General features: G+C 34.9%; 1 pseudogene across 1 annotated transcript in view; it reads left to right on the top strand.

Moving 5' to 3' along the window:
- The first annotated feature begins 905 nt into the window (after positions 1-905).
- The window catches only part of LOC149795088 (papilin-like), a 98309-nt pseudogene continuing 79726 nt past the window's right edge, over positions 906-19488 (top strand). The window contains exons 1-2 of the transcript XR_016422040.1: positions 906-1125; positions 1913-2427. The product of XR_016422040.1 is annotated as a papilin-like (transcript). The remainder of the gene's footprint in view (positions 1126-1912; positions 2428-19488) is intronic.

Below are 19488 nucleotides of genomic sequence, written 5' to 3'. Positions count from 1 at the left end.
TTCTTTGATGGTAGAAGGTCAGTTGAAAAATCAATTTATAAGCGTCACATAATATTGCATTATATTTTCTTCATCACATTTTGAATTTGGTATTTTTTATATAGAAAATTGACGATGTTAGTGTTGATGATAACAATGATATACAGAGCTGTGAATGTGTTAAAACAAATATAGACGGAAAGATATAAGCAGAGTAGGGCGCAATTACATTGGATGACTTTCTTGTGAAATTGGCTGTCGTGCAAAGTCACGTACGACGTTGCACTGCAGTTAAAGACGTTAATAGTTACGATAAAAGTTTTTAAAATGTTAATGAACGAGTCCGTTCGATGTTATTTAATAATGTTATTAATGGTGTCATTGCGCAATTACTTAAGAGCAAGGCGTGCGTGATAAAAAAAAGAGTTGAAGTCTTATTAATTGTGTAAAAGATGTATAGCTTCATGAGAAAGTTATGACAGTGAACGTTATATCATGGACATGCTGAATGTCTACAGATAGAATAAATCAGATGACGGGTTGAGTAAGAGATTAATTTGTGAGAAAGTTTAGATTAGGCTCCCTGGGTCCTGTTCTAGGGTGCCGATGGCATCAGTAAGAACCAAATAACATAACAGTATATGACGGAATTTTCTCTCAGGTTCCTGGTTTCAGTTCCTGGTGGCTGCTGGTTTATTATGAGACAGATACTATAATAGTATATGACAGTACACACACAAATAATTAATGTCTCTTAAAGTTGTTTTTCGAATATAATAGGGATACTAAAAGGGAATATATCGAATATAAAATTTGCGCCAGAACATATTGAATGGAAAGCAATCATAAATCGTTGATACTAAAGTTCTTGTTTTTGCTAATCACAATCCATAAAGTTTATCCTCGTCTTATTTTTTGTACAGAAAATGGAACGTGAACACTGTCGTCTTTTGCTGACAATTTTGGTAACTCTCTTTGTCAGTAGCTACGTTGAACCGCAACTTCTAGACACTAATCTTCCAAATGTTCCAATTCTGCCTGAGGGTCAGACACATTCTGTTGAACCCGATCCAACGGAATCATTAGTACTGTCGAATATATCCCTTCCGCTAGCAAGATCAAAGCAACAGCCTTTTCCATTTAAAGGTAAGCGCCGTAACTGTTGGCATCGTCCTTCCAAGTGTGTTTGTTTGTTTTCTTTGTCTCTTGGCCTGCTTGTGAACTTATATCTATTTGTTGAAGCGGCAGCATGTGTCAGAACAATTATTTTGATTATGACAACATATGAAGGTAAAACGAACAAACAAATTAATTAATTTAATTAACAAAACATAAATATGGATTGTTATCAATTCCATGACTATTGTCAGGAAATGCAGAGTGACTTGAAGATAAAGTCATATTTCAAGTGGAAAACAATTTAAACACTCGCATACAGAAAAGGAAAGTACCAGCCTTAACAACAACAACAACAACAACAACAATAATAATAATAAGGACGGCAGCATGTGCCAGAACAAGTATTTTGATTAAGATAACATATGAAGTATGAAGGTAAAACGAACAAATTAATTTAATTAACAAAACAATAAATATTGATTGTCAGGAAATTCAAAGTGACTTGAAGATAAAGGCATAATTCTAGTGGAAAAAAATTTAAATACTCGCATACAGAACAAGGAATGTGCAAGACTTAATAATAACAATAATAATAATAATGATAATAAGAAGAAGAAGAAGGAGGGGAAGATTGTTATGTATTTATTATATATTTTACACATTGTTTTCACTACAAAGTTCATCATACAAAGCAATCAGTGTATTTTCAGAATAGTCTTACCTTTACATTATTCAGAATACTCAATGTTTAGGTTTGAATTCTTACCATTTCGGACAATACTTGAGTTTATGATATGAATTCTTATCATTTCAGACAATGTCTGCCTGTTACCGAAAAAAGTTGGACTATGTAAGGCAAGAATGAGTAGATATTATTTTGACCCTAAAAGCATGCGATGTGAATTATTCTATTATGGTGGATGTCAAGGCAACGGAAACAATTTCTTAACTCTGCGTCAATGCCAAAGACGGTGTGTATGTTCCTTGCCGAAAGAGACTGGACACTGCCGTGCTGCTTTTAGGCGCTTTTTGTACAATCCGATCTATGGACAATGTGAAGAATTTATTTATGGGGGTTGTGGTGGTAATGCAAATAATTTCATGTCTTTGGACGAATGTCAAGGAACATGCATCCAAGATACTCCAGCAAAAGACGCCTGCTACCTGGAAAGAGAGACCGGTCCGTGTCGTGCAAAGATGTCACGGTATTACTTTGATCCTAGCTGTCACTGCTGTAAAAGATTTATGTATGGAGGATGTAATGGAAATGACAATAACTTCCAAACATTAAGGCAATGCGAGGACAAATGTAAAAGAAATCTGGTTCAAAAAATTTAGAATGTTTGCTTCTTTGCTCTCTTCTTATGAAAGTTCAAATATACATTATCCATATCATATAACTGACAATCTTCGCGGATTTTTATTTCTACAGTTTCCATGATTCTAGCGCAAATTTACAACTATCTTAAAGATTTTCATTTCACACGTTCATCATATATTTGATGTCTCCGGAGCAAATTCAACACTGCGCAAAGGTATGTCTTTTAACTTGAGTGCGCATATAATACAATGTTTAAGTTGCGCTCCACAATTTCAAATTTTGCACAGGGTTTGATTTATAAACAAAAAATAACTTCCTAGGTTTTCCTCATTGGTTATACTGGCTTTTAAAAAAAATGACTTTGTATGTCTAATGTTGATAAAATAACTTGTGATTCCCTCTCTGTTTTGTGCATGATTTAGTGGTGTAATATTGGTTAGAGAGCATACGGCTTGGCCTTACTTCCAACGTATAACAAGGAATACTAGCACCGCTTGGTCAATTTCAATTCTTGGATTTCAAACATAAATTTTAAATATTTTAAATTTTATATATATATATATATATATATATATATATATATATATATATATATATATATATATATATATATATATATATATATATATATATATATATGTATGTATATAGATAGATAAATAGATATAGGTAGATAGATAGATACACGCTGGTATTTGTTTTGTTTTCACTTATTAGATATTTTGTAATTCATTCATTGCATTTTCAGAACCTAGTAATGCCTACTCTGGCAAAATTCGTTTTCTCTGTCTTAATACAGTAATGTACTTGTTCCGGCTGATTTTTCGAGCACTGGGAGGAGCCATTTTGATGCGTGCGCATCATGCACGATTTCCACAGCTACGAAATGTGAAGATATCTCAGCCACATCTTCACTTTACACCTGACACTCTGTCAGAATTACGAAATATCTGTAGAGCGCAACCTCATTATACGGTACATATTTAATCATTAATAGGGAATGATGAGAAAAATAGGTTGATCAAAGTCAGTAAAAACGACGGAGACTTTCAAACATTTTCAATACAATTTGCGCTTGAGCCGACAAATCTTAAGACTTAGGTGCCCTTCTTGGTCATTACGCCATATATTTTGGCAATATGACTTTAAATGAACATAGCATAAACAATGCCTTATAATTAGGAGTACCTAGATTACACTTTTGTAATTAATAATAGGTATAAGTTGCTAAGCAACCGCTACTAGAACAAGCAAAATTTACTGGCGGAGGGGGAGGGGGCAATACATCATCAATAATATAGAAGTTCATAAGATCCAGACTTTTGTTCACTCTAAACATGTAATTGTAAATTTGAGATTATCCATCCATACAATCATTTAATCAGGGACCACTATAGTTGTATAAATGGACACAATGGTGTGGAGACATTTGTACATGTTTTCTCATATCGGGTTTTTTGTAAAAATTGTTGAGAAATATTTTAGCATGGTCATTTCTGTTGAAGTTTTAGAAACAGAAAAAAAACATTCCGTGGTTATGTTGAAGCTGATGCAATACTTGTACCTAGTTTGAATTTCAATACTGTCATCATGGTACTCTTACCAGCTAAAATTAATTACAACGTCTAGGTTATGCTTTGTTCATTGGAAGTCAAAATACACCGTGCAATAATAAAGAAGAACACACACATCTTAACATCAAATCGTGTCAGTCGGTCGAATATTTTGCCAATTTTATAACTTTGTGATTTTGATTTTGTTTTACCATGTTTATTTTCAGTAAATCTATGCTTTGATTTGTCACAATTTATAGAATAAAACAATTCAGTTATAGTATAAAACATGTGTTGAATGGAATCCTTGTTTAATCGCGATCCTGTATTCCGATTTTGTCTAACTTACCGTGAAAGTAGTGCTAGTATCGTTAAGTGTATGTTTTCATGTTTGAAATCGGCAGAAATACAATGTGAGCTAGCATTGAATAGGACGAGTAAGTTTTGCGTAAATGAAATCCTAGCTAGCAGTGAACGTTATGTTAAAAAAAAACAATCATATCTAGCAGTGAACGTTATGGTAAAAAGAACCAATCCTATCTAGCAGTGAACGTTATGGTAAAAAAAAACAATCCTATCTAGCAGTGAACGTTATGGTAAAAAAAAACAATCCTATCTAGCAGTGAACGTTATGGTAAAAAAAAACAATCCTATCTAGCAGTGAACAGTATGAGTAAAACTAATCATACTAGCACTGATAAGTATGGGGGGATACAATTCTAGCTAGCAGTGAACAGTACCGAGTGAATAGCACGCAAATGGGCGAAATTCCAGAGTAATATATGGCTTTAATAGGAAAGAGAAAAGTTCAGAAAGATTTTAAAAGGTAAAATCCACAAATGGACTAGTAGAAGAATGTATTTAGTTAAAAGTAATGGACAGCAAGTGGCCAAAGAAAACCAATAACCTCTTGCATCATGTGAAGGCAGTGAGAATGACTGAAACTGAAAGAATGGACAAATATTTGTTTCTATTCGATGGAATAAAGAAATACCAAAATTTTCTGTAAAAACGAAATCATATCCAAATTAGTATATCAAAATTAAGCAAATATAATAGGCTTAAACATATATGCAAAAATTGCTCTCAGATTTTTCTTCAGTGAATTAAAAATATTATTAGACCCCAAGATCTCAAAATCATCTGAAAATGGAGTTGGAACTCAATATTTGGAGTTGTAGTTTTTACTCCACTGAGTATTTGGTCTCAAAATTGGATATCGACTTGCTTTCTTGTTATTCTCCGCTCTCGATTTGATTATTTTACAGACTGTACTGTTTATTAGAGTAAAATATATCCCCATTAGGATACTACAGAATATAATTTTTAATAGATTTACTAATGATGCAGACATAGATATATCTTCATTTCTAATTTTATTAGTTAATGATTTGAATAATTCTTCATTAACAGTATAAAATCGTTCTACTGATTTGACCATAGAAGTAGGATAGAGATATTGAAGAGTAGAGTGTAATGGGGATTCTTCTTCTCGATATTTTGGAATTGTTGTAATGTTTTTTCATTTGTGAGGAATTCATTTCAGTTTGGTTCAGGTGGGTATTTTTTATAGTCTGGAGGAACCTTAGGCCAACCTAATACAGATCGGATCGATGATTGATAAATATCTACAACATAATCTGGTGAATATAATTTTATCGCAGCTGATAAAGTTGGTTCGTGAACGTTGAAAGCTATTTTTGATTTAATTCTGCGCTGGAATTCATCATTGATTTGTTCGATTTGACAATTACCTGTTGGAATTCTGACAACTTGCCAATCGGTAGTTCCATCATCTTTATTTGTATTTAAAAATACAAGTGAATTATTTTATGGCAATCCACCGAATAATTAAGATTAGGCATTTGGCCAGCTGTAATATAGTCGTAATTGTGCTAGCGCTATTTCTTTCGCTGTAATTGCAGTTGGAAAGTTAACATTAAACTCAGGATTAGTTGAGCTTACCGATATCATCGTTGTTTGAGGGCGGAGTTGTATTAATGAGAATCTGTTGTGGTAATTCGATCGGCGTTGACATTATTATCATTATCATTATTATTATTATTATTATTATTATTATTATTATTATTATTTAAATCCGGCGTGGATTCTATCACAGTCATTGCTTCTTTGTAGATTTTAATTATCTCCGTGAGCTCAAAATCTGATATTTTTCCATCACTAAGGCTTAATGATAATAACGAGGATAATTTGGAGTATGATAGTATCGCTGTATGTAATTGTATTATATAATCATGCAATTGTGTGTTGTACACATGCATACCTTTGTTGCAATAATATCATGAAGACCAGCAATTGTTGTTGCAGCTGAAACACAAATTGTTACAACTGCTGGTGTCATCACTAGCGGTGGTGTTATTGTTGATAATAACACACCGGTTACAGCGATAAAAGCAGATAATGAATACACAATTATGTCAACAACAACTACACGTCTGCTATATCATTTTTTACTGTATATTCGTCAAAGATATTTTTAGTTTCTTTTGCCATTCACGTGCTTGATTATATCTGTCATGTTGGTCTGCACATTGATTGGAATGCTCATTATATTTCAATTCTGTGGGAATTGGCGACTAATTCAAAATACCAATAATAAATCAAGCCGAGTTTCTTTTTCTTCTTCGGGTTCCACAGTAAATTTTTCCTGTCGTTTTGCTCAAGCATCACCAAGATGTATCCAGGATATCCGCCTGACGGATTCAGGAGTTGATAACGCTGTGAAATTGTGGTAGATATTGTAAATGTAATAACTCCAAGTATTTACCGGTAACCTCAGCGCGATGTTTAATAGATTTATTAAGTGGTGACCATTATGCTTGTCCAGAAGCTACAGTATATATTACACTGTCTGTACATTTTTAATGTCATCAACAACCCCGTTTATTCCTATACGAAAACGTAAAACTGTGTTCACATGAGCAGTATAATCAGTTCTAAATAAAGTCGTTTCATTCTAACGAGTTCATCATTGGCAGGTTGTAATTTTTCGCTACAGCGTCATTGTCTGATTCTGGCTCTCCAAAACCAGTAATTTTATTATTAGACATATTAAGAGAACTGATACAATATCAGCGGATGTTCGTACTCGACCTAGAACACTATCTAATAAGTTTGACATAATAACACCGGGTTTAATTTTTTCATTACTATCAAACACAGCTATTCTATTTTCAGTTACTCCATTAATTTTAACGATAATATCTTTCAATGAAAGATTGCTTGTTTTTACGTTTCCATGCTTATCTTGAAACACAACTTTGTTTGGATCTACATTTGCAAGATTTAATAATTCAGATATTTCATCACTAATATGTTTACTTATATTTTTATGAGTTTTTCCGTCGGTGTATGCCAGCCAGTGAGTACCAGGACCAGAACTATTATCGAGAATAATAATACCAGTTTCACTATTGTTTTATTGTTTTGTAATTGATCACGAATCAAAACGCCCCTTAAAAATTTATGTTTAATTTGTTAGCAGCATCAAGTAAATCAAGATTTGACATTGGAAAGATTAACAAAGTGTTCCTGGAAGTATCAGACCTTTTCCGTATCGTTAAGGAGTTTCTAATCATAGACGGCTTCCCCTTTTTTTATTCCTTTTCCTGTTATTAATTTTTTGCCACTAATTCACCAGCAGCTACAATAGCACTAAGTGCAGCTGCTTTTGCGACAGCTGAGGCTACAGCGGTTATTAATGCTGGTATAGCTGCAAGATGTGGAAATATACCACCTGCTTTAATTGAGTCTTTAACTGTACCAGCAGAAAGATTAAGTTTAACGCCTGGTTTTGATTGTTTGGCATCATTGAAATGCCTGAGATGATGTTCTGACGATGATAGTTTATTTTGACCACCTGTGATCTGATCTTTTCTTAGTGATATTTTTATTTCACAGTTCTTTGCTGAATTTGATTGAAGATGATTTTTTACTCTGACCAGGGGTCAGACTGATCTAACATGATGATAAGACATTCTTTTAAGTAATAAGTTATTTTCAACTGAAGATGTTACATGTTTTATATCGGTGGGTCAATAACTCGCATTCGCTCGCCAGTGCCTTCAAGTATCATTGCTTTATTGTTCAGTATAACTGCAATTGCTCTATAATTAATACCACCAGGATTTACAAGTGCTTTACAATGAATTTAATCAACAGATTGTTTGAATAATTGTATATGCTCGAATGAAAAATAATAGATTAGATATTATGTTGTAAAATCTAACTGTGATATTTTTAAACCAGTATCCATATTTTGAGCACTTCCCATAAATGACATTAATCGATGATATGCACCTGCTACATAGTCATTTTCAAAAGTTAACGTTATATCTTCTGATGGTTCTTGATGCCCATTTATCCTTAAAGAATCTTCACTAACATTGAAGTTGTCAAATATCATATGACTACGTGTTTGTGAGTTTATTCGATCAGCACCTTGTAAAGCAATAAAGATATGCCTTGGTGCAGAAACTCCTTGTTGTGATGCACTATGCCATGTAAATAATCCAGCAACATTACTTTGAGTGCTATCTGTAGTTAATGATAACCATGATAACAATGATTTTCCGCCTGAATTCATAAACTAATTAACTTTTCTTCTTCAGTAATTGTTCGAGTCATTACTGGCATCCACAGTGAAAATTTGAATAATATAACTTTATCAGCGGCATCAGGATCGGCTGGTTGCCAAATAACATCGTTATCATTACCTTTTATTATAAGTACAACTGTATGTTTTGCTCCGAAGATAACGTTTCTAACATTTCTACAAAATCCAGAATTGTGCATGAAACTCTTCAACGATCACCTTTTAACATTGATTTACGTATAGCAAATCCTAAATTAAATTCTGGATTGGCTCCATGAACCACCGGCCACACATTAGTATCAGCGTCATCGGCGAAGTTTCTTGGTCGTCTTATATTATACGGTCTATGATCAGGATAATTAGTATTATCTTTAGCAAACATAATTGATGGACCAGCTGATCTTGCATAATCATCTGAATATCTAGCCACATTTAAAATTGTTGTAGTAACATCAACGTGTTTTTTTCATTATTTCAATAATTCTTCCATCAATCATATACAAAACGCTGTCAAACAATGTCATAATTCCATTGTTAACAAAGCCAGCTATGGCATTAGCATGATATGGTGTATTATGAACAACATCTGTTACACGTTCTCCTTCTACTTCGATAAATGCTTCAGCAGGCTAGAAATATCTGCTCGTACCTTGAACTTGTAGTCCGATTAGTCCACGCTGATTTGGTATACGTGCTTCATAAAAATAATATTGATAATCACAAATTCATCTTAAAGAACTGGTGCGTCCATATCAAACGCTTGATCGGATATATGCTTAAACATTTTTATTATAATTAATATCGTCTAACACGAAGACCTCTACCTGAAATAAAACTTGCATTTGCTGCCATAATTTCATTGGTCAATTTTGTAGGAACAACTTTATTAACATCAAACTCTGATAGTTTTTTATTAGCAGTTTGATTTATTATTTTACTGATATTTGCAGGCATAACTTCAGTACTGTGTAAATTTACTGGCTGTGGTTTTCTTCGTACTAATCCAGTTAATCTTTCTTTGATTGCTGAAAATGTTTTCCTCCTCTCAGAACTTCTAAGCGATCAACATCGACAACACCACTGTCACGACAAGTTCCTTGAGTAACAGAACCACTTCTAGTAGCACCAGAAGGTGTGCCAGATTCTCTTTGCTTACATCCTTTCTAAATTGATTAAAATTCGTGTCTTCATCTTCAGCAAGTTTATTAGTATAAATGGAATATACATCCTTAACCCAATTATCTTTTTTTTCTCCAAGATCCAACATATTTAGGTTTTGTATCTTTTTGTTTGATTATATCTCTGTGCGGCACTATCTACTGCGTCTTCATATTCTGATTTCATTATATTGTCTAAACCACTAGTTGTAAATTTATTTTTTAATATCAATTAGTAGAAATAGTGATTTAGGAGATTGTACTTTAAAAGACTGTGGTTTAAAATATTGTAGTTCAGGTTGTTTTTTGAACATTTTGTTATTTGAAAATTTGTGGCTCACGTTGAGAAATTTGTGGCTCATGAATTTTTGGCTTGTGTGGTTCACGTTGAGAAATTTGTGCCTCATGAATTTTGGTCTTTGTGGCTCAGGTTGAAGAATTTGTGACTTAGGTTGAGATTGTTGTTTTTGTTACTCCGCATAAAATTTAATTATTTCTTCAGTATATTATCTATATTTTGGTTCATCATTTCTAGCCTGTTTTTTTTGTGTTTGTTTGTTTTTTTGTTTTTTGTTTGTTTGTTTGTTTGTTTTAATGTATACGATATATCCTTCTAAGAAAAATATCAACATTTACGCTAATATACTCAGGTTTTAAAAGTTCAGACTTTCAACACACACAAAAACAACGCTGCTATACTAGGTAATCCTTCCTCTGTAATAATTTCTTTATATGTAAGTTCTTCAATAACACCTTCTCTAAATTTATTAATCATTGCAACATTTTCTTTTCTTACTTTAGGTTTTGATGTAAGATCGTTTTTTATTTCACCAATACCTTCAAGTATCTTTTCCTCTCTTCCAACTATTTCGCCCGGAAGATCTCTTAAAATCTGTTTTGCTTGTTTGGTTCTTCTTGCTGTCTTTTCACTTTGCTCAACAGTTTGTTTTAATGCCGGAAGAAGTCCTTCAGTAGCTTCTGCAACTCCTTCAGTAACCTTTGTAACAGGTTGAAATACTTTTTCTGTACCTTCTGCATATTCAATTTGTGCTTCTTGACGTTCCTGCAGTTTTTGTTTGAGAGCGTCACGAACGGGAATATATCTTCTAATTGCTTCTAATCTTTCTCGAGCTAGTCTACTAGTGTAAGATTCCATTTAATTACTCACACATTAATAGAGTAAAGCGGGTGCGACCACAAATAAGTGTCACGGTGGGTAAACACAAATTTGTAAAAAACACAAACGACAAAGATAAAGTATCCCAATTAGAGAAACTCTCGGTAAGTTAGAGGCTTTGGTTTGACGTGATTGACCTTTTATGTTCCTTTCTTTTCGTATAGGTTTCATATTCATAAATGGACTTTAAAGCAAGTGGTCTGTTCACCCTCGTTGCTGCTAACTTTAATGTATACTCATCAGATAACGGTATTTTGCATTCAGACAACATCTTTCGTGTTTGGAAGTAAACGTGAAATTTCTAAACCGATTTAACCAACTCAGAAACATATATGTCACTTACCTGTATGAAATCCCACAACTAAATGCCTCCATCCACACAGTCAGTTTAGTTGACTTTGTCAACATGTCATGTCACACTGTGTTCTGTTGTTTTGCATTGCCTCGTCATCGTCAAATTTTATAGTGTACTTTTAAAAACTGTTCAGTGGCTTATATGTGAAAATCAGAGTTTCCAGTCTAGAAAACGTTTATCTCATTAAACTTATTTCCTATGTTTACATCGAAAAGGCGAGTTAAGCAATTAGGTACATTAAATTGTGTTGCAGGACACGTGTATGGTACTGGACTAATAAGTACTTTCAATCTGGACTCCATTTATTCTAGGATAAAGAGTATTGTCATCTGTAAATGAGCTTCCATTCATCCAAATGATGTATAATAAATGTGTGAAATTCACTGATTTTGGTTAATTTTATCGTACTTCGTTGTGACTGTGTAGTGGACTGTTTGACTTGGTCTTTGAATTAAATTTAAAGCCGTCAAAATGTCCTCGTGGCTGCGCCAGTATATATTTCCATTTTCATAGCCATTTATTTGTTTTTTTATCGCATTCTTGCAGACAAATTTATAGGCTTTAGCTTTATTTCTTTGACAATTTCTTGCTAATTTTATTGAATTAGCATCACATGTTTCCATTTTATCTCTTTTCGTTTACTTTTGAAAAGTCATGTATCACCCAGCTAACAGTTTAGACGCCTTATCAAATTTTTCACGTATGCCATTTTATGTGTTTTTGGCTGTAGCTGTTTCCCTCTAATCTCGTGATCAAAACAAATTCTCATGACGTGCATGTTTTGAAGTGATTCCAATGCATTGTGTTTACCACATCTATCGCATTTAGATAGCTGTAGTTTTCAAAAAGTCGCAGGTTTCATAATCTTTGATGCTCAGTCATACAAAATTTCGCAATACTGTTATAGCCATATATATTTACTGTCACTTTTCACTCCATACTACAATAAATTCTAATTAATGGTTTATGCGATCATTGGTGCGTATATAAGTAGAAAAGTATCAGGCAGATCCAACATTCTAACGAAAAGTTGACGTTACGATGTTATAAAAGCAATAAATGACTGATACGCCTTTCTTGCAATTAAGTGCACCCCCTTATGTGCTCGGCGATGTAAAATAGGCCTTATGAACCATCGTGTATATCGCAAGAGGCGCCTGACATAGAAACCGCTTGGGCGGAATGGTTAGCATGCCGGACTCAGACCAAACGGGTGCGGATTCGAATCCTACCATTGGATCATCCTGAGCCGTGAACCATGGTGCATCATTTGGGAAACAATTTACTATAATTGCTTCGGTACTAATTAATCTACTTCCTAGCTGTGTTGATGCGCGGTCAAACAACAAACTAGAGGAAAATTAAGTCTCAGCGATTATTCCTTGTCTTCTTCGTCATTGTTATTATTATCATTATTATTATTATTATTATTATTATTATTATTATTATTATTATTATTTCTATTATTATTATTATTATTATTATTGTTGTTGTTATTATAGCAGATGATATTGTAATTTTAATTCATATATGAGCATGTTACATGTGTCTATGAGATGTTATATATATATGATATGTATTAAAATGTACATTTTTTGCTCTTTATGTAGATAGATATTTTATATAAACGACTCTGACAGCTATATATAGAGTGGTTAACGTATCTTTTAATTTAGTCTTTGATTAATGTATACATCTGAGAGTACATGAAGTTAGTCTGCATTAACTCTGTCTCGTTTTCTCTTGTTCGGTCTGTCTGTCTATCGGAAAATATTGTTCAAAGAGTAATTATACTAATTTCATCCTCAAGCACAGTTCTGAATATATTTCTTATTTGTATTGCTATTATTTTTACACAATATTTCACTGACGCCAGGGAGAAATAAAACACAAAAAATAAAGCTGAAATCTCCTTTAAAGGGTCTTGCCTCATCTCTAAGGATATTTTAATAACTTTCTCAAAATTGATGAATTTCTCAAATATTTCTTTCAAGAATAAAAGGGTTTTCACGTGTTAAATGTTTAAACTAAAACAAACAATTGTGCCCCTTTCCTTTTAGATGAAACTTATTACAAACGAAGGTGACCATGTTTCTTCTGAAAGGATAGGTTTTATTTTGTACATTTCGGATAACTCGAACTGGATACATATGTGATCATTTCTCCTAACTCGAAAAGGATATAAATGTGATCATTCCTAATAACTAAAACAGGATATAAATGGCATCATTTTGTTTAACTCAAAGCGGATAGAAATATGGTTATTTTGAAGAACTCAAAGCGGATACAAATATGGTTATTTTGAAGAACTCAAAGAAGGTACAGTTGTGATCATTTCATATAAATAGAGTAACAGTGATTAAGATCAGGAAATTTTTAAAAACTTTAATGTTAAGTTTCAAATATTAAATTGCTAGTCTAATATACAGAACGAAGCTGTTATCAATGTGCGTGAAGTGCGACATTGGAAACTTTTAAAAGGAACTTCTCGAAATATGGAGAGAAAGAATGAAACACTGCAGAGCTACCTGTCCGATTTTGCAAAGAAATCTTACATTAGTCTGTATTTATCAACGACAATTTGCATTTAGATGAAATCAATAAAGAAATCGATATAAATAGACAAAAATCTAGATGCATCTACTTTTTTTCTTATCTATCTTTCAGTTATCATGATTTTTAAATTTAAAAACTCAGCAGTAACTGTAAAAATCCAAAACGGAAAAATGCGGCACTAAAACTGTATATGTATATGTGCATTTGGGATTATCTACCTGTACACCGGTAATTGAATAATGCGGATACATCCATACATCTGGTCGGTCTGACATCAGAACTGCAGTCCAAATACATTGGTTGTTTTGGCTTGTTTTCAACGGCATTTTTATCATTATTTTTTGACCATTTGTTGTAGACGCAATAGGATTTAAGTGCCTTTACCAAGAACATGCTGAGGCAGCCTGGGCTATGAATTATTGCCATTTCATTTGAAAGGCAACTAAAAACTATACTTGGAAAGTTTATTAAGTCTTTAGTTATAGTTGGTTCCTTTTCAATTCATTTGGTTTAAGTTATATTGGATACCCATCAAATTCATTTTGGTGTTTAATTATAATGGATACCCATTAAATTCATTTGGTGTTTAATTATAATGGATACCCATTAAATTCATTTGGTGTTTAATTTAATTATAATGGATACCCATTAAATTCAGATGGTTTTAAATTATAGTGAACACTCATTAAATTCATCTGGTGTTTAATTATGGTAGATACCCTTGGGTATGAATGTTGTATTAATCTAAATAGTATATGTACTTACAGCAGCAGGGAAGTTGAACAGACCAGAGTTTCCAGCCAAAATAAACGTTCCTACGCGAACTTTCTCCGTAGAAGCCTCGGATTTCACTTTTACAGCCTTCTACGGGAGCTAATGTTCGCACATTACAGACCCGATGCATCAGGTTGTCACGCCGAGTGTGTCATAAATATAGCATCCGAGACAGGGAAATAAATTATCGGGATAAATTATTTTGGTTATTATTTTTTGTTGCAACGCGGGGCTGCTTTGGTCCATTTTACGTCACATTAAAATAATATGATTAAAAATAATATGAGTCCGAGAACCAGTACAGTTGGAGAGCCGCATTCTGCCAGAATAGCGCGAGAACAATTAGCGGCAGTAAGGAAACTTATTCCAGCAAAAGAATTATTCAAGAAAAAAGTTCGTGAACACGAAGACGCAGAACAGGGATTTACCGAATTATCATCGAAATTGTTAAAGCCAGTTACCGAATCAACCGAGCGAGTCTTACTTGGTGACGTAAAAGATCCGGATATCAAGAAACGCGGAATTCTTCCCGTGTTGAGAGACATTGAGGAACACACACGATTAGTGCCAGATCGGCTGGAACAAATTCACCAAGCACAAGCGCGAGTACAAACACAAGCACAAGCGCGGCGGGAGAAGTTTCAAGAACAATTACAGCAGACAAGGGCGCAAAAACAAGCACAAGAGCAACAAGAACCGCAGCAAGCAGAAGGGTTGGAAGAAGAAGAAGAAGAAGAAGAAGAAGAAGGCCAGAAGAAAAGTCCTCGCGAGAAATTAATGGAAAAATTTACCGATAGTGGTTGGAACTCATTGATGGAACAATTTAAAAAATTTGATGAAATTAGAAAATCTGGCTATGATGATATTCATGCATTTGCTACATTCGCGGAAGATTCTTTCAGTAATAAGCAAGTTTATTTAACAAGGGAAGGATTAGAAAAAAAAAATAAACGAGATATTTGGTATAATACGCTATTCCGAGCTAGATTTAATTTACCCCAGGCGAAGAGCGCTGACCCGATTTATAACCGATTTTTGAAAATTGCAAGAGACAGATATTTGTATAATAGGAGAAAACCTTTGGTAAGAATAAAATCTAAATCCTCGGAGGAGCCACAGGAAGAAATTCAACCTCGGGAATTAGGGGCAAGACCAAAAACAAAATCCATCGATACATCTCCGGTATTTTCTCCTGCGAAAATAAAATTGGAAGAAACTAAATCCACGCCAGAGAAGGCTGTATATAAAAGACCCGATTTCAAACCAGAATTGTACTTTACCGATGATGCTCTCAAAATGTTCGATGACAAGGATAAATTAATTGAAATTGTTAGATTTGGATTTGATGAAAAGGAAAAATATTTAAAACCAAGATTTCAAGGTACAATGACAAGAATAAAATGGGCTCCTGCGGTATTTTTTGCTTCAAAAAGACAAATTGCTGATACCAGCGATTCCGATTATAAAAAATTTATGAAAGACATAAAAACGATAGAGAGGATAGAGAAATATCCTGAATATGTCCCCGAAGATGATGACGAACCAAAAACAGGAAGCGGATATACCATTTGTCCTGACAGCGTCATTAACGACGTATCTCGCCTCGAGGTATTAATCGGAGGAAAACGAGCCGGAAATAACTCTTCTGAAATAATCAACGAGGCCTCCGATATTTGCCAGCGATTATTTCGCGGCGGTGTTATTAATTCCTACATTTACAAAGAGCTCGTTGATGAACTCATCGATTAAAACAATCGCATTTAGATAACATGATAGTTCACAAACATCAGCGCAGACCTAGACAGGTCCGCGTAGCTAATTCTCGATTGCCCGTATATAAATATATCCACGGCAACGGATTCGGCGACATCGTTAAAAGTTTCGTCACAAGAGTGGTACCTAAAATTGGACCCACAGCTAAGCAAATTGCATCAAAAGCAATAGGAAAGATCGGCGAGACTGTTATTTCTGCGTTGGTAATTTGGCCAGTAAAGGCTTCGACGTTGTCAAAAGCAAAATATCAAACATAATTCGTAAAAAAAATCAGCCTGTCAAATTACCTAGCACCAGCGAAATGCCCGCTGATGTCAGTAAAGCTATAAACGACGCAGCAAATAAAAAAATAAATGACCTAGCACAGGAAGTTGCAAACACAAGTTTCGTATCGGGTAGCGGTCTTCGTTTTAGATGAAATTCTTAATAATAAAATGTTCGCACAAGTGTCAAACGAAGTGTTCGACATGGATGAACCCGTAGGTAGAGACACATCCGTGCGTGATTTCCAGTATTTCTCGTACGACGCAGTGATACCAAATGCACCTAATCGCGTTGAAATTCAAGTTCACGATACGACAAGATATTTTCTAATGTCTGAGGCATATATCGAATTTACTGGCGAACTTCTGAAACACGATAATACCAACTACGGAGCAGATTTTAAAGTCGGATTTGTTAACAACGGCATCATGGCATTATTCAAGAGCGCCACTTATATGATCGATGGGAGAGAAATCGAGTCAATTACAGGTAACGTTGATTTAGCAACGACAATTATAGGCCTAGCTAGATACTCGGATGATTTTACCAGATCAGCTGGCCCTAGCATGATGTTCGCCAAGGATAATTCTGATCACGCTGATCATCTCCAGTATAATATCGGTAGACCGAGAAATCACGCTAATAATAATGACGCTGACGTTGGACCGATTATGATTAGCACCAATGATCATTACAACCTCGGATTTGCCACGCGAAGAGCTATGTTAAAGGGAGATGATCGAAGATTTTCCTGTGCAATTCCGCTATCTCACATTTTTGGATTTTGTAGGCACTTCAGAAAAGTTATTTACGGAGCGAAACACACGATTTCCTTCGTTCGAGATGACACAGGTAATAACCGAGCCATCTGGCGAGAAGCAGGTGATCAAGGTAAAATATTACTAACTAAATTTACATTGTTGATGCCAGCAATAGTCCCATCGATGCTTGAGGAGGAAAAATTATTGTCATTCATGAATCAGGGTGGTAAGTCCGTTATGTCCTGGCTAACAACTACGACCGACTCTATCGACGTTAATATTAACGGAATATTTACCTGGCGAATTGCGTCACAGCAAGGCGTCTCGGCGCCCAGACACATCTTTGTGGCTCTTCAAAACGCAAACAGATATGATCAAACTCACAGTCACATGATATTCGACAAATTCGCAGCAACAAACGTGTCGTTAAGGATAAACGGGCAACAAGAACCATCGGAGGAAATATCGATTGATTTTGAAAATTATTCGACGGCCCGCGCATATCATCGATTATTGTGTTTTATGGGTCGCGATCAAAATATCGATACCGGATTGCAAATATCACAGCTGGATTTTAATACTCGCTATCCTATCTATTACTTTTCCCTGGAACATCTTGATTTAGTAAAACAATCCGTCGTTGATATCCATTTCAAAGCCAGAATTAACACAGCTGGACCAGCCAGGGCAATCGCGGTGATTCTCAGCGATAGAACAATGATCTTGGAAGGCATCAGCGGCAGAATGAGAGTCATCGACACGCCTGTCGAGAAAATGTAACAAAATCTAGATTTTCTAAATTTAGATTAAAACGATATTAATATGCCATACGAACACGTCAGCGTAACTCTGACCCCGGGTCAGATGAAAAAACTCCAAACAGCAACAGCAAAGCGATGCGGTGTGAAATTAACCCTGAAAAATGATCAAATTCAGGGCGGGCCTAACAAACTGTCGCTAACTAAGAGTCAACGTGAACGCTTCACCAAAGCCAAATCAGCAAATTCCGGCGTTCATGTGAATCTTAGTATAGGTGCCATCAGAGACATGGTCAAAACAGGTGGATTTTTCCCTCTACTAGCCGCTATTCCTGGATTATTAGCCGCAATTGCCCCGTCGATAGCAACCGGTCTAGCATCAAGCGCGGCTGGATACGCAGGCAAAAAACTATTAGAAAAAATAGGAGGGCGATACGGTAAAAAAAAGGGAAGCGGCCTTTATCTAAGACGATCCCCGTACGGATCCGGCCTAAGATTAGCACGCCCTATTCAAATTTAGATTTATTCAACGAAGCAAAGAATAAAAAAATAAAGTTTTTCAGAGGCGTATTTATGCGGGATCAACTACCAGAAAAACCAAATCCCACCGAGACAGGGATAATAAATCTCGATTCAAATACTGGCCCTGGCACACACTGGGTCGCCTACGCGATTAATCCTCGCGAAGTTGTTTACTTTGACTCGTACGGACTAGCGCCACCAAAAGAATTCATCAATTACGTGTCAAAGTTAAATATTCCAATTTGGTACTCGACACTTCCTACGCAGACGTTGATGGATCCACCGATATGCGGTCCTGAATCAATTAACGTTCTCGACGCAATTTCAAAATCATCCGGCCCATATCATAGAATCGTATTTGAATATGCCGTAGATAAGTATCATGGTTGATATTTACGGAAGATTCCTCTACAGGAAGAAGGAAGTAGCTGACGTCGATCTATCAAAATTCGCCACCAGGGATGATATTAATAATCTTCTGTCGCTGTCAGAAGTGGATCCTGGCGAAGTTGCCATTTTTCAGAACAGCGAAGGGAGATTACAAACAAGTAACGTGAAAATAACCGATATAATCAGGCGGGACGAATATAACGATCGTATTGATCAATTTACTCGCCTATCAGAATCGGTATCAAAATCCATCGCTGATATTACCGATCTTACAGCGAAGTTACCCCTGAAGGCTGATATCGCAGATGTGGAACGAAGAGATAGCGAATTATCAGCAACGTTGCTTCTGAAGGCCGATAAAACATTACACGACGATCTTCAGGACAGAGTGACAAAAAGATTTAACAGGCTAAA

Source organism: Sinohyriopsis cumingii, chromosome 7 (assembly GCF_028554795.1).
Source record: "Sinohyriopsis cumingii isolate HCF-2022 chromosome 7, ASM2855479v2, whole genome shotgun sequence".
NCBI lineage: Eukaryota > Metazoa > Mollusca > Bivalvia > Unionida > Unionidae > Sinohyriopsis > Sinohyriopsis cumingii.
This window is presented reverse-complemented; position numbering and strand designations above follow the sequence as displayed.